The sequence below is a fragment of the Lonchura striata genome, chromosome 7 (genome assembly GCF_050655825.1).
Source record: "Lonchura striata isolate lonStrDom1 chromosome 7, ASM5065582v1, whole genome shotgun sequence".
In the NCBI taxonomy this organism is placed as follows: Eukaryota; Metazoa; Chordata; class Aves; order Passeriformes; family Estrildidae; genus Lonchura; species Lonchura striata.
The window spans coordinates 908,068-918,730 of NC_140709.1; the positions used below are offsets into that span (position 1 = coordinate 908,068).

At 60.7% G+C, this 10,663-nt stretch overlaps 2 long non-coding RNA genes across 2 annotated transcripts; both read left to right on the forward strand.

The window, feature by feature from the left end:
- Positions 1–583: 583 nt before the first annotated feature.
- Positions 584–1,182, forward strand: LOC146766856 (uncharacterized). The gene is made up of 2 exons (XR_014956662.1): positions 584–744; positions 846–1,182. It is a non-coding gene; the product is annotated as an uncharacterized LOC146766856 (long non-coding RNA).
- A 2,069-nt stretch (positions 1,183–3,251) lies between these two features.
- On the forward strand, positions 3,252–6,912 carry LOC144246644 (uncharacterized). Its single transcript, XR_013340306.2, has 3 exons — positions 3,252–3,946; positions 5,997–6,032; positions 6,301–6,912. It is a non-coding gene; the product is annotated as an uncharacterized LOC144246644 (long non-coding RNA).
- The last annotated feature ends 3,751 nt before the right edge of the window (positions 6,913–10,663 follow it).

Sequence of the window (10,663 nt, forward strand, 5' to 3'; positions counted from 1 at the left end):
GGGACACGGGACACGGGACACGGGACACGGGACACGGGACACGGGACACGGGACACGGACACGGACACGGAGCGGGACACGGAGCGGGACACGGACACGGACACGGGACACGGGACACGGACACGGACACGGACACGGGACACGGGACACGGACACGGACACGGGACATGGACACGGACACAGACACGGACACGGACACGGGACACGGACACGGGACACGGGACACGGGACACGGGACACGGACACGGACACGGGACATGGACACGGACACAGACACGGACACGGACACGGGACACGGACACGGGACACGGGACACGGGACACGGACACGGACACGGGACATGGACACGGGACACGGACACGGACACGGACACGGGACACGGACACGGGACACGGGACACGGGACACGGACACGGACACGGACACGGGACATGGACACGGACACAGACACGGACACGGGGCACGAGACACGGGACACGGACACGGGACACGGTACGGAGCGGGACACGGCACGGAGCCCCGGGGGCGGGACACGGAGCTCCGGGGCGGGACACGGAGCGGGACACGGAGCCCCGGGGGCGGGACACGGAGCCCCGGGGGCGGGACACGGAGCGGGACACGGAGCGGGACACGGAGCCCCGGGGCGGGACACGGAGCCCCGGGGCGGGACACGGAGCCCCGGGGCGGGACACGGAGCGGGACACGGAGCCCCGGGGTGGGACACGGGCCCTGGCTCCTCACCAGGGTGAGCCAAGGGTGCTAATACCAACCTTGCAATAAAAACACAAAGCAATTTAAATATTTCTCTTCAGTTTTTTTTTCCTCCTTTTGTTTACTTCCTTGTAGAGTTCAGAATAGCCGAAAATGACTCATACAGATATTACTGTGCTGTTATGGATTTGTCAGCTGTGATGGACAGTCACCCAGCTGTGACACTTCCCCTCTGGGATGGAGGCAGAGCACATTCTGCCTGCCGAGAAGAGCAGCTCCACATGCGAAGCCTATGAGCAAGTATTTAATTACTGTCCCTGTGCCGATATTGAAGTGAAACAAGGCTTCTCATCCAGCCTGGTCTGAATACGCTCTACACCTCATCACCTACCAAACACAGGACGAGGTGGGTTCAGGCAAGACTCACGCGAGGATGCTACAGGAGAAAATAAATGAAATAGAGGAAAATAGAGCGCCATGGATGGATGAGTGACGGGGAGGGAAGCCCGGCCCCACCAGAGCTGCGTGTCACAGACAGCAGGGAGCGGGTGGCCCTGCCCCGCTCCTGCCCCGCTCCTGTCCCGCTCCTGCCCCGCTCCTGTCCCGCTCCTGTCCCGCTCCTGCCCCGCTCCTGTCCCGCTCCTGTCCCGCTCCTGTCCCGCTCTGTCCCGCTCCTGTCCCGCTCCTGTCCCGCTCACAACCCCGCTCACAGCCCCGCTCCTGCCCCGCTCCTGTCCCGCTCCTGTCCCGCTCCTGCCCCGCTCCTGCCCCGCTCCTGTCCCGCTCCTGCCCCGCTCCTGTCCCGCTCACAGCCCCGCTCCTGTCCCGCTCCTGTCCCGCTCCTGTCCCGCTCCTGTCCCGCTCCTGTCCCGATCCTGTCCCGCTCCTGCCCCGCTCCTGTCCCGCTCCTGCCCCGCTCCTGTCCCGCTCCTGTCCCGATCCTGTCCCGATCCTGTCCCGCTCCTGTCCCGCTCACAGCCCCGCTCACAGCCCCGCTCCTGTCCCGCTCCTGCTCCGCTCCTGTCCCGCTCCTGCCCCGCTCCTGTCCCGCTCCTGCCCCGCTCCTGCCCCGCTCCTGTCCCGCTCCTGTCCCGCTCTGTCCCGCTCCTGTCCCGCTCCTGTCCCGCTCACAACCCCGCTCACAGCCCCGCTCCTGCCCCGCTCCTGTCCCGCTCCTGTCCCGCTCCTGTCCCGCTCCTGCCCCGCTCCTGTCCCGCTCCTGCCCCGCTCCTGTCCCGCTCACAGCCCCGCTCCTGTCCCGCTCCTGTCCCGCTCCTGTCCCGCTCCTGTCCCGATCCTGTCCCGCTCCTGCCCCGCTCCTGTCCCGCTCCTGCCCCGCTCCTGTCCCGCTCCTGTCCCGCTCCTGTCCCGATCCTGTCCCGATCCTGTCCCGCTCCTGTCCCGCTCACAGCCCCGCTCACAGCCCCGCTCCTGTCCCGCTCCTGTCCCGCTCCTGCCCCGCTCCTGTCCCGCTCCTGTCCCGCTCCTGTCCCGCTCCTGTCCCGATCCTGTCCCGCTCACAGCCCCGCTCACAGCCCCGCTCCTGCCCCGCTCCTGCCCCGCTCCTGCCCCGCTCCTGTCCCGCTCACAGCCCCGCTCACAGCCCCGCTCCTGTCCCGCTCCTGTCCCGCTCCTGCCCCGCTCCTGTCCCGCTCCTGTCCCGCTCCTGTCCCGCTCCTGCCCCGCTCTGTCCCGCTCCCAGCCCTGCTCCTGTCCCGCTCACAGCCCCGCTCACAGCCCCGCTCCTGTCCCGCTCCTGTCCCGCTCACAGCCCCGCTCCTGCCCCGCTCCTGTCCCGCTCCTGTCCCGCTCCTGCCCCGCTCCTGTCCCGCTCCTGTCCCGCTCCTGTCCCGCTCCTGTCCCGCTCCTGCCCCGCTCCTGTCCCGCTCCTGTCCCGCTCCTGTCCCGCTCTGTCCCGCTCCTGTCCCGCTCCTGTCCCGCTCACAACCCCGCTCACAGCCCCGCTCCTGCCCCGCTCCTGTCCCGCTCCTGTCCCGCTCCTGTCCCGCTCCTGCCCCGCTCCTGTCCCGCTCCTGTCCCGCTCCTGTCCCGCTCCTGCCCCGCTCCTGTCCCGCTCCTGCCCCGCTCCTGTCCCGCTCACAGCCCCGCTCCTGTCCCGCTCCTGTCCCGCTCCTGTCCCGCTCCTGTCCCGCTCCTGTCCCGATCCTGTCCCGCTCCTGCCCCGCTCCTGTCCCGCTCCTGCCCCGCTCCTGTCCCGCTCCTGTCCCGCTCCTGTCCCGATCCTGTCCCGATCCTGTCCCGCTCCTGTCCCGCTCACAGCCCCGCTCACAGCCCCGCTCCTGTCCCGCTCCTGTCCCGCTCCTGCCCCGCTCCTGTCCCGCTCCTGTCCCGCTCCTGTCCCGCTCCTGTCCCGATCCTGTCCCGCTCACAGCCCCGCTCACAGCCCCGCTCCTGCCCCGCTCCTGCCCCGCTCCTGCCCCGCTCCTGTCCCGCTCACAGCCCCGCTCCTGCCCCGCTCCTGTCCCGCTCACAGCCCCGCTCCTGTCCCGCTCCTGCCCCGCTCCTGTCCCGCTCCTGTCCCGCTCACAGCCCCGCTCCTGCCCCGCTCCTGTCCCGCTCCTGCCCCGCTCCTGTCCCGCTCTGTCCCGCTCACAGCCCCGCTCCTGCCCCGATCCTGTCCCGCTCCTGTCCCGCTCACAGCCCCGCTCTGTCCCGCAGCCAGCCCCGCTTCCAGGAAACTTCTCTCAGCTCGTTTCAGTGCGGCTGGAGCTGGCACAAGCTCTCACTCGGCTGCCGCCGGGGGCACATTCACCTCTTTGTGCTCGGGTTGGTGCGCTGACAGCGGGGACACACAATGTCGCTGGGGACACACAATGTCGCTGTTATCTGGCAGCTCCTCCGCATTCCTTGGGATTAACTCATTGCTGGCACCTCGGGAACCCCACGCCTTTGGGGAGGCCGCCCCTGCCCCGGGGATGGGCTTTGCTTTGATCTACTCAACTTTCAGCGTGTCAGTTCTCGTCAGATCCACGCGTGAGCTCTCGCTGTGCTCCGCAGCATCTCTTCTCCACGCTGCGGAGCCCGGCAAGAGCTCAGCTCCGAAGGACTGGGAGCCGGGATCGCGGCGGGGCTCTGCGGGGACAGACGGCAATCCGTGTTTCCCCACCGCGGGACTTCTTCCCAGGATTCAGTGTTCGCACCCAAAATTCCTTCTGAAAACCGAGCTCTCGTTCGGCAGAAGGCAGCAGCAGAGCCCAGAGGTGGGAAAGAAGCAGGTGAGGAGGGTTCAGGTGGTGGATCCAGCCTGGAGCAGCGCCTGAGCTGCAGTCTCCGCTCCCAGGTGTGCCTGACACCTCGTGTGACACCCGAGCCCGCGGCAGTGGCACCGGGCATTTACACCGAAATACATCCAATTCTTTGTCTTTCCTCACATGGTTGTATCGGCCATTTCTTGGAGGTATCCAGATGAGGGGGTGCAGAATTCCAACCTGAATTCCAGCCTCGTAGCCTGGACAAAAGGAGGCTCAGGGGGGACCTTGTGGCTCTCCACAATTCCCAGGAGGGGACAGCCAGGGGGATTTGGGATCATCCCAGGGAATGGGACAGGAGCAGAGGGAACGGCCTCAGGCTGGCCCAGGGGAGCTCAGGGTGGGACCAGCAGGAATTTCCCCATGGAAAGGGGCTCAGGGATTGGCACTGCCCAGGGAGGGTTGCAGTGCCCATCCCTGGAGGTGTCCCAGGAATTCTGGAGGTGGCACTCGGGGCTCTGGGTGGGGACAGGGTGGGCATGGGGCACAGCTGGGACTTGGTGACCTGGGAAGGCTTTTTCCAGCCTCCGGGATTCTGTGTTTGTGTATGATTATTTATCTTTTATTGAGCATTCCTGTTCTCCTTCAAAAAACATTTCTGTTAGAGGTTAGGAAAGCTGTGAAGTGGCAAACATCAGAGTTGGTGTGTTGGAGGGACACCTAAGTACTTAACACTACAGGAACGTGCCCTTACTGCAGTACTTTATGTAACAAAAATATTAGAAAATCAAAAATTTACTACAGACTTGTGATTTGCAAAGTTAAACAAATAAAAACCTGCCAATGTCACATTTCAAAGAGTCAGAGAATCGTTAGGGTTGGAGGAAAGCTCTCAGATAATCGAGTCCAAGCATCAGCCCAGCACCACCACGGCCACCCTTCAGTGGTGTCCTCAGGTGTCATACCCAGCTTTTTGGAAACATATTTTACCCACTGGCACTAACCAGGGAACAGAGTGCTCGGAATGACCTTTAGGAAGTTCTGCACACAGGTTACACGAGCTGGAATTAAGTTACCACCTTAAGTCCTCCAAAAACAAATGGCTTTTTCTCCTGGATTTTTGCATCTCGATTTTTATTGACTCAGCTCTCTTGCTCGCTGGAATTGAAGAATAAAGCAAGGAAGGCTTTCAGCAGCTCCCAGCCATGAAGGAAACTGCAGAGTTCACATGCTTGGCTGCCTTCTGTTGGGAGAACAAACACAGCCCCAAAATACAGGTTACAGATGAGCCCGTAGTAAACAATTAGGAAAGCTGGAGTTAAAAAAGGAGATAAAAAGGCAGAAAACATGATTAAAGCACTGAGCTGGGAGATTCATTAGTGTTGCAGACAGATAAGTAAATTAGAGCCCTGCAGAAATTATTTGACTGGCAAATTAATTACACAATATTACAATGGCTTTGCCAGCCAAATTTAGCCCTCGGGAAGCAGGTAGGAGTCTGCCTGACTTAATAAAAGGAGCCTCGACTGGTCTGCAGCTTAATCAGAGCTGAAAATTAACATTTCAGGATGTGAGGCACAGGGCGGCCAGGCTGTGGCACACCTGCAGGTCACAGAGGCAGGGAAGCCGCCCCTGCAGCGGGACGCTCCTGCCTCCCCTCGGCCTCCACTCGGTGCCCTGCCCGCCGGGGCACGAGGCAGCAGCCGGGAGAGCCACGGGCGGCCCCCAGGCCACCCAAAGCACTGTTATTGTTATTATTGTTATTGTTGTTAGAATTATTATTATTATTATTATTATTATTATTATTATTATTATTATTATCAATATTATTATCAATATTATTAATATTATTATTATTATAGTTGTTGTTGTTGTTACTATTATTATTACTATTATTATTATTGCTATAATTGTTAATATAGTTCATATAATATAGAACTAATATATACATATACATATACATATACATATACATATACATATACATATACATATATATATTTCATGTCATTGTTAATGTTATTATCATATTTCCTTCAATGTTGACTGATTCCCTGAACTCCTTCTCCATTTGCAGCTCTCGCTGTGTCCCCAGTGAGCAGAAACATTTTAGGTAAGAAACATTTGTTTTTCAGCTTGTTTGCTTAGTATCACATTTTTAAGGTATGGATATTAGGAACTCTCTCCTGGAGCCAGTTTTTTGTTTCTTTTCCTGGAACAGCTTTGGAAATACATATTTATATTTATATTTATATTTATATTTATATTTATATTTATATTTATATTTATATTTATATTTATATTTATATTTATATTTATATTTATATTTATATTTATATTTATATTTATATTTATATTTATACGTCACCTTCCATGACAAGCACCAGACAGCACTCATTATCCAGGCTGCTCCACAGCATCATTTCAAACATGAGGACCTCCAGATCATCGGAGATATTCAAATCAAACCTTTCCGGGGCTTTCCTGCCCCCAGAGGTGGCAGTGGCTGCGCTGGGCACCCCGAGCCTGGCAGCCCTTGCCCGCCGGGAGCAGTGGAGGGGCTGCAATAAATCCATTTTCTCTCCTTGCCCGCGTGCCTGCAGGGGCCAGGCCTGGGGGATTGCTGCTGGAAGTGCGGCCTCATTTAATGGGGAGCTGACTGATATCAAAATTGACTCGCTTTTCCAATGATATCCACTAGTGGAATGTTGTGAGCTGGAAACTAATATATTTCTTCTTGCTTGTCACATCAATATGGGCTAATTTTGTTGGCTTTTCTATTGAACAACCTGGTGAATGTACAATCCAGTTTTGATTTCTCTCTTTATGATGCCTCTTATTATTAAAGCTCCCTCAACCAAAAAATAATGTATTTTTATTTACTGGTAATATTAATGGGATTCAATTTTCGCCTCAGTTTTAATCTAGTTTTTCCATATTGAAGAACCAGATCCCATTTAATTAGAATTGAATAAAACCCAGTTTTTCCTCCATTCAGTGTGCAGGCTGAGCTTCATTTTTGCATAGTTTTATTTAATACTACTCTTCTCAAATCAGTGGTTTTTTACTCACTGTGCTTCAGGTGTTGCAAAAAAAGACTAAATTATTTATTGTGCATGATTAATTGCCTGTTTCTCCATGATTATTCCATTTTCAGGAAAGGGCGAGTGTACATTTTTGCACCACTGGGTGTGTGTCCATCCTACACTGGTGCTGAATTCCAGCTGAGCTTTGCTGGAAGCAAAGAAGTGCTGAGGGAAGGAAAGAGGAGCTGAGACTTGGAGACCCTCGTGGTTGTGGGACCAGGGAATCCCCAGATGGGTTGGGCTGGAAGGGACCTTAGAGCCCATCCCACCCCATCCCATCCCATCCCATCCCATCCCATCCCATCCCATCCCATCCCATCCCATCCCATCCCATCCCATCCCATCCCACCCCATGCCATGCCATGCCATGCCATGCCATGCCATGCCATGCCATGCCATGCCATGCCATGCCATGCCATGCCATGCCATGCCATGCCATGCCATGCCATGCCCAGCGCTGCTGGCAGCCTGTGCTGCCCCACCAGAGGAGCTCTTTGCTGCTCACACGTGCCCGGCTCCAGCCACGCTCAGCCCGCACAGAAACGCTGTCTGTCAGTCTGTCAGTCTGTCTGTCCATCTGTCTGTGCATCTGTCTGTCCGTCTCTCTGTCTGTGTGTCCGTCTGTCCCCACGGTTGCCGGACGCCTTCAGCCCCTCCAGGCGCAGCAGCAGGGCCGGGCCAGGCCGGCTCCTCCCGACCCCTCCTGGGGCACTGGTTCAGGGCACTGGTTTGGGGCACTGGTTTGGGGCACTGGTTTGGGACACTGGTTTGGGACACTGGTTCGGGGTACTGGTTTGGGGCACTGGTTTGGGACACTGGTTTGGGACACTGGTTCAGGGTACTGGTTTGGGGCACTGGTTTGGGACACTGGTTTGGGACACTGGTTCAGGATATCGCTTTGGGGCACTGGTTTGCTGCACTGGTTTGCTGCACTGGTTTGGGGCACTGGTTTGGGACACTGGTTCAGGGTACTGGTTTGGGGTATTGCTTTAGGGCATTGTTGGGGCACTGGTTTGGGGCACTGGTTTGGGCTGGGCTGGCAGGAGCAGCCGGGGCTGCCCCGGGCAGCAGCCGTGCCTCCCTCGGGCGCTGGCTCACCCTGCGGGACGGGCGGCAGCGCTGCCCCGGTGCCCCCGGGACCCCCCTCTGCCCGCATGGCTTTGGCACCGGGGATGGGGCTCAGTGTGAGCCCCCAGCGAGCTCAGGCTGCTGTTGTATGGGAAATGTAGGGAGAGACGCCTTGGAGGAAAACTCTGGGCTTTGTGTGCAGCGTCTCTCCTGGCTGCTGCTCCCGCTGCCCCAGGGCCACGTTTGGAGCTCGTCACTGCTGGAGGAGTGGGAATGGGGCGGCTGTGCCAGTCTGTCCCGCGGGGCTGGGCTGCCACCCCTGCCCCTGCCCCTGCCCCTGCCCCTGCCCCTGCCCCTGCCCCTGCCCCGGCCCCTGCCCCTGCCCCTGCCCCTGCCCCTGCCCCTGCCCCTGCCCCTGCCCCGGCCCCTGCCCCTGCCCCTGCCCCGGCCCCGCCTGAGCCGGGGCTCTGAGCCCTTCCTGGGACTCTCCTGGGCTGGTTTTCCTCTCCTGCAGCCCGGGCGGCTCCTGTCAGTGAGAGGAGTGCAGGACTGCGGAGCAGACGCTGCGCTGTACCAGACTGCAGCCTAGTCACTGCTTCTGGCACTCCCGAGCCTTTTGGGGAAACGCTGCCAAGGTAAAACCACAACTGAGGCCTGTGTTTGAGCGTGTGCGTGGGGCTGAGCCTGGAGACGTTTTAGGAAGAGCACTTCACCAGGCCCTTCCATAGCCTGCTTGCTGGCACCGCTCGCAGCCAGAGGACGCGTGTGTGACAGCAAACCCAGCCGTGCGCCCCTCGTCACAGGGAGAAGCTGAGCCCTGGGCAGAGCTGGACCCTTTTGGTCCTAAAATCACAGAATTACCTAAAATCAGGGAATTACAGAATAGCTTGGGGTGGAAAAGCTCTCTGAGTCCATCGGGTCCAGCCGTTGCCCAAGCACTGCTGAGGTCACCGCTGACCCCGCTCCCCAGGTGCCACATCCACACCGATTTTAGGTCCATTCAAGGATGGGGGCAGCTGTGCCAGGGCTGGACAGCCTTTCCAGGTAAGAAATTTTCCACAATATCCAAAAGGAACTTGCTCTGGGCCAGCCTGGGGCCGTTCCCTCTGCTCCTGTCCCTGTTCCCTGTTCCCAGCCCGACCCCCCGGCTGTCCCCTCCTGGCAGGAGCTGTGCAGAGCCACAAGGTCCCCCCTGATCCCCGTTTGCTCCAGGCTGAGCCCCCCAGAGCCAGGGCTGGAGCCGGCCCAACACCTCCAGCAGGAACGCTCCCCGAACCAGCGTGGTCTGGAACTCCGGGGGGTGCATGGTGGGTGGGAAGAACCAAACTGAGCCCAAACCAAACCAACCAACCAAACAACACCCAAATGAACCCCCTCAAATCAAACACAGAGCAGTTCCCAGTCTGTGGCCATGCGGGAGTGCTGAGCGGCAGCGGGGCAGCACGGAGGGGACAGAGGGACAGCCTGGAGGGGACAGAGGGACAGAGGGACAGCTCGGGAGGGGACAGAGGGACAGCCCGGGATGAGCGGGGCAGGACAGAGGGACAGAGGGACAGCTCGGGAGGGGAGCGGATTAGCCCGGGAGGGGGAACGGGACAGGACAGAGGGACAGAGGAGGGGAGCGAGAGGGGAACGGGTTAGCCCGGAGGGGAACGGGTCATCCCGGGAGGGGAACGGGTCACCCCGGGGCCGCCCCCGGCCGCCGCCAGCTCCCCCTGCGGCGGCCCCGCCGCTCTCCCGGCGCTGCCGTCAGCCGCCGCCGTGACGGGCAATGACGGGCAATGACGCGGCGGCAGCTGCGAGGGGGCGCGGCGGCTCCGGCCCCGGCTCCGCTCCCGGCCCCGGCCCCGGCCCCGGCTCCGGTCCCGGCTCCGCTCCCGGCCCCGGCCCCGGCTCCGCTCCCGGCTCCGCTCCCGGCCCCGGCCCCGGCTCCGCTGCCGGCTCTGGTCCCGGCTCCGCTCCCGGCTCTGCTCCCGGCCCCGCTCCCGGCTCCGGCCGCTCCGCGCCGCTCCCGGGGCGGAGGCAGGTACAGCGGGAAGGCGGAGGGGACGGGACGGGACGGGACGGGACGGGACGGGACGGGACGGGACGGGACGGGACGGGATGGGATGGGACGGGATGGGGTGGGGGCGGAGACGGGATGAAGACGATGGGGGTGGGGATGGCAGGCGGAGGCGGAGAGTCCCGGGACTCGGCCCCCGCAGCCAGGCGTGGGCTCGGGGCGGCGCGGCTCCGGCAGCGGTGCCCGCACAGCTGGATGCGGGCGGGCAGATGTTGCTGGCGGCAGGCTGGGCAGGGAGCAGATGGCTGCAGCCAGCGCCATATGGCCCGTTTAGCCTTTCACCTCGCCGGGATCCGTCCCAGCCGTCCCGGGAGCGCGGTGGCTCCGGCGCGGCTCGGCCGGCCCCGCGCGGTGCCGCTGCCCCGGGCGCTGCGGGGACCGGCTGGCTGCGGGACGAAGGGCGGACATCCAACGCCGGGAGCAGCTCTGCGGTCGGGGCCCGCCGTGCCGGCCGGCAGGACAGGGACAGCGTGGCTCCCCGGCCTTCCAGCAGGGGCTGCCGAGGACTCCGTGGAACGGGCACCGCTG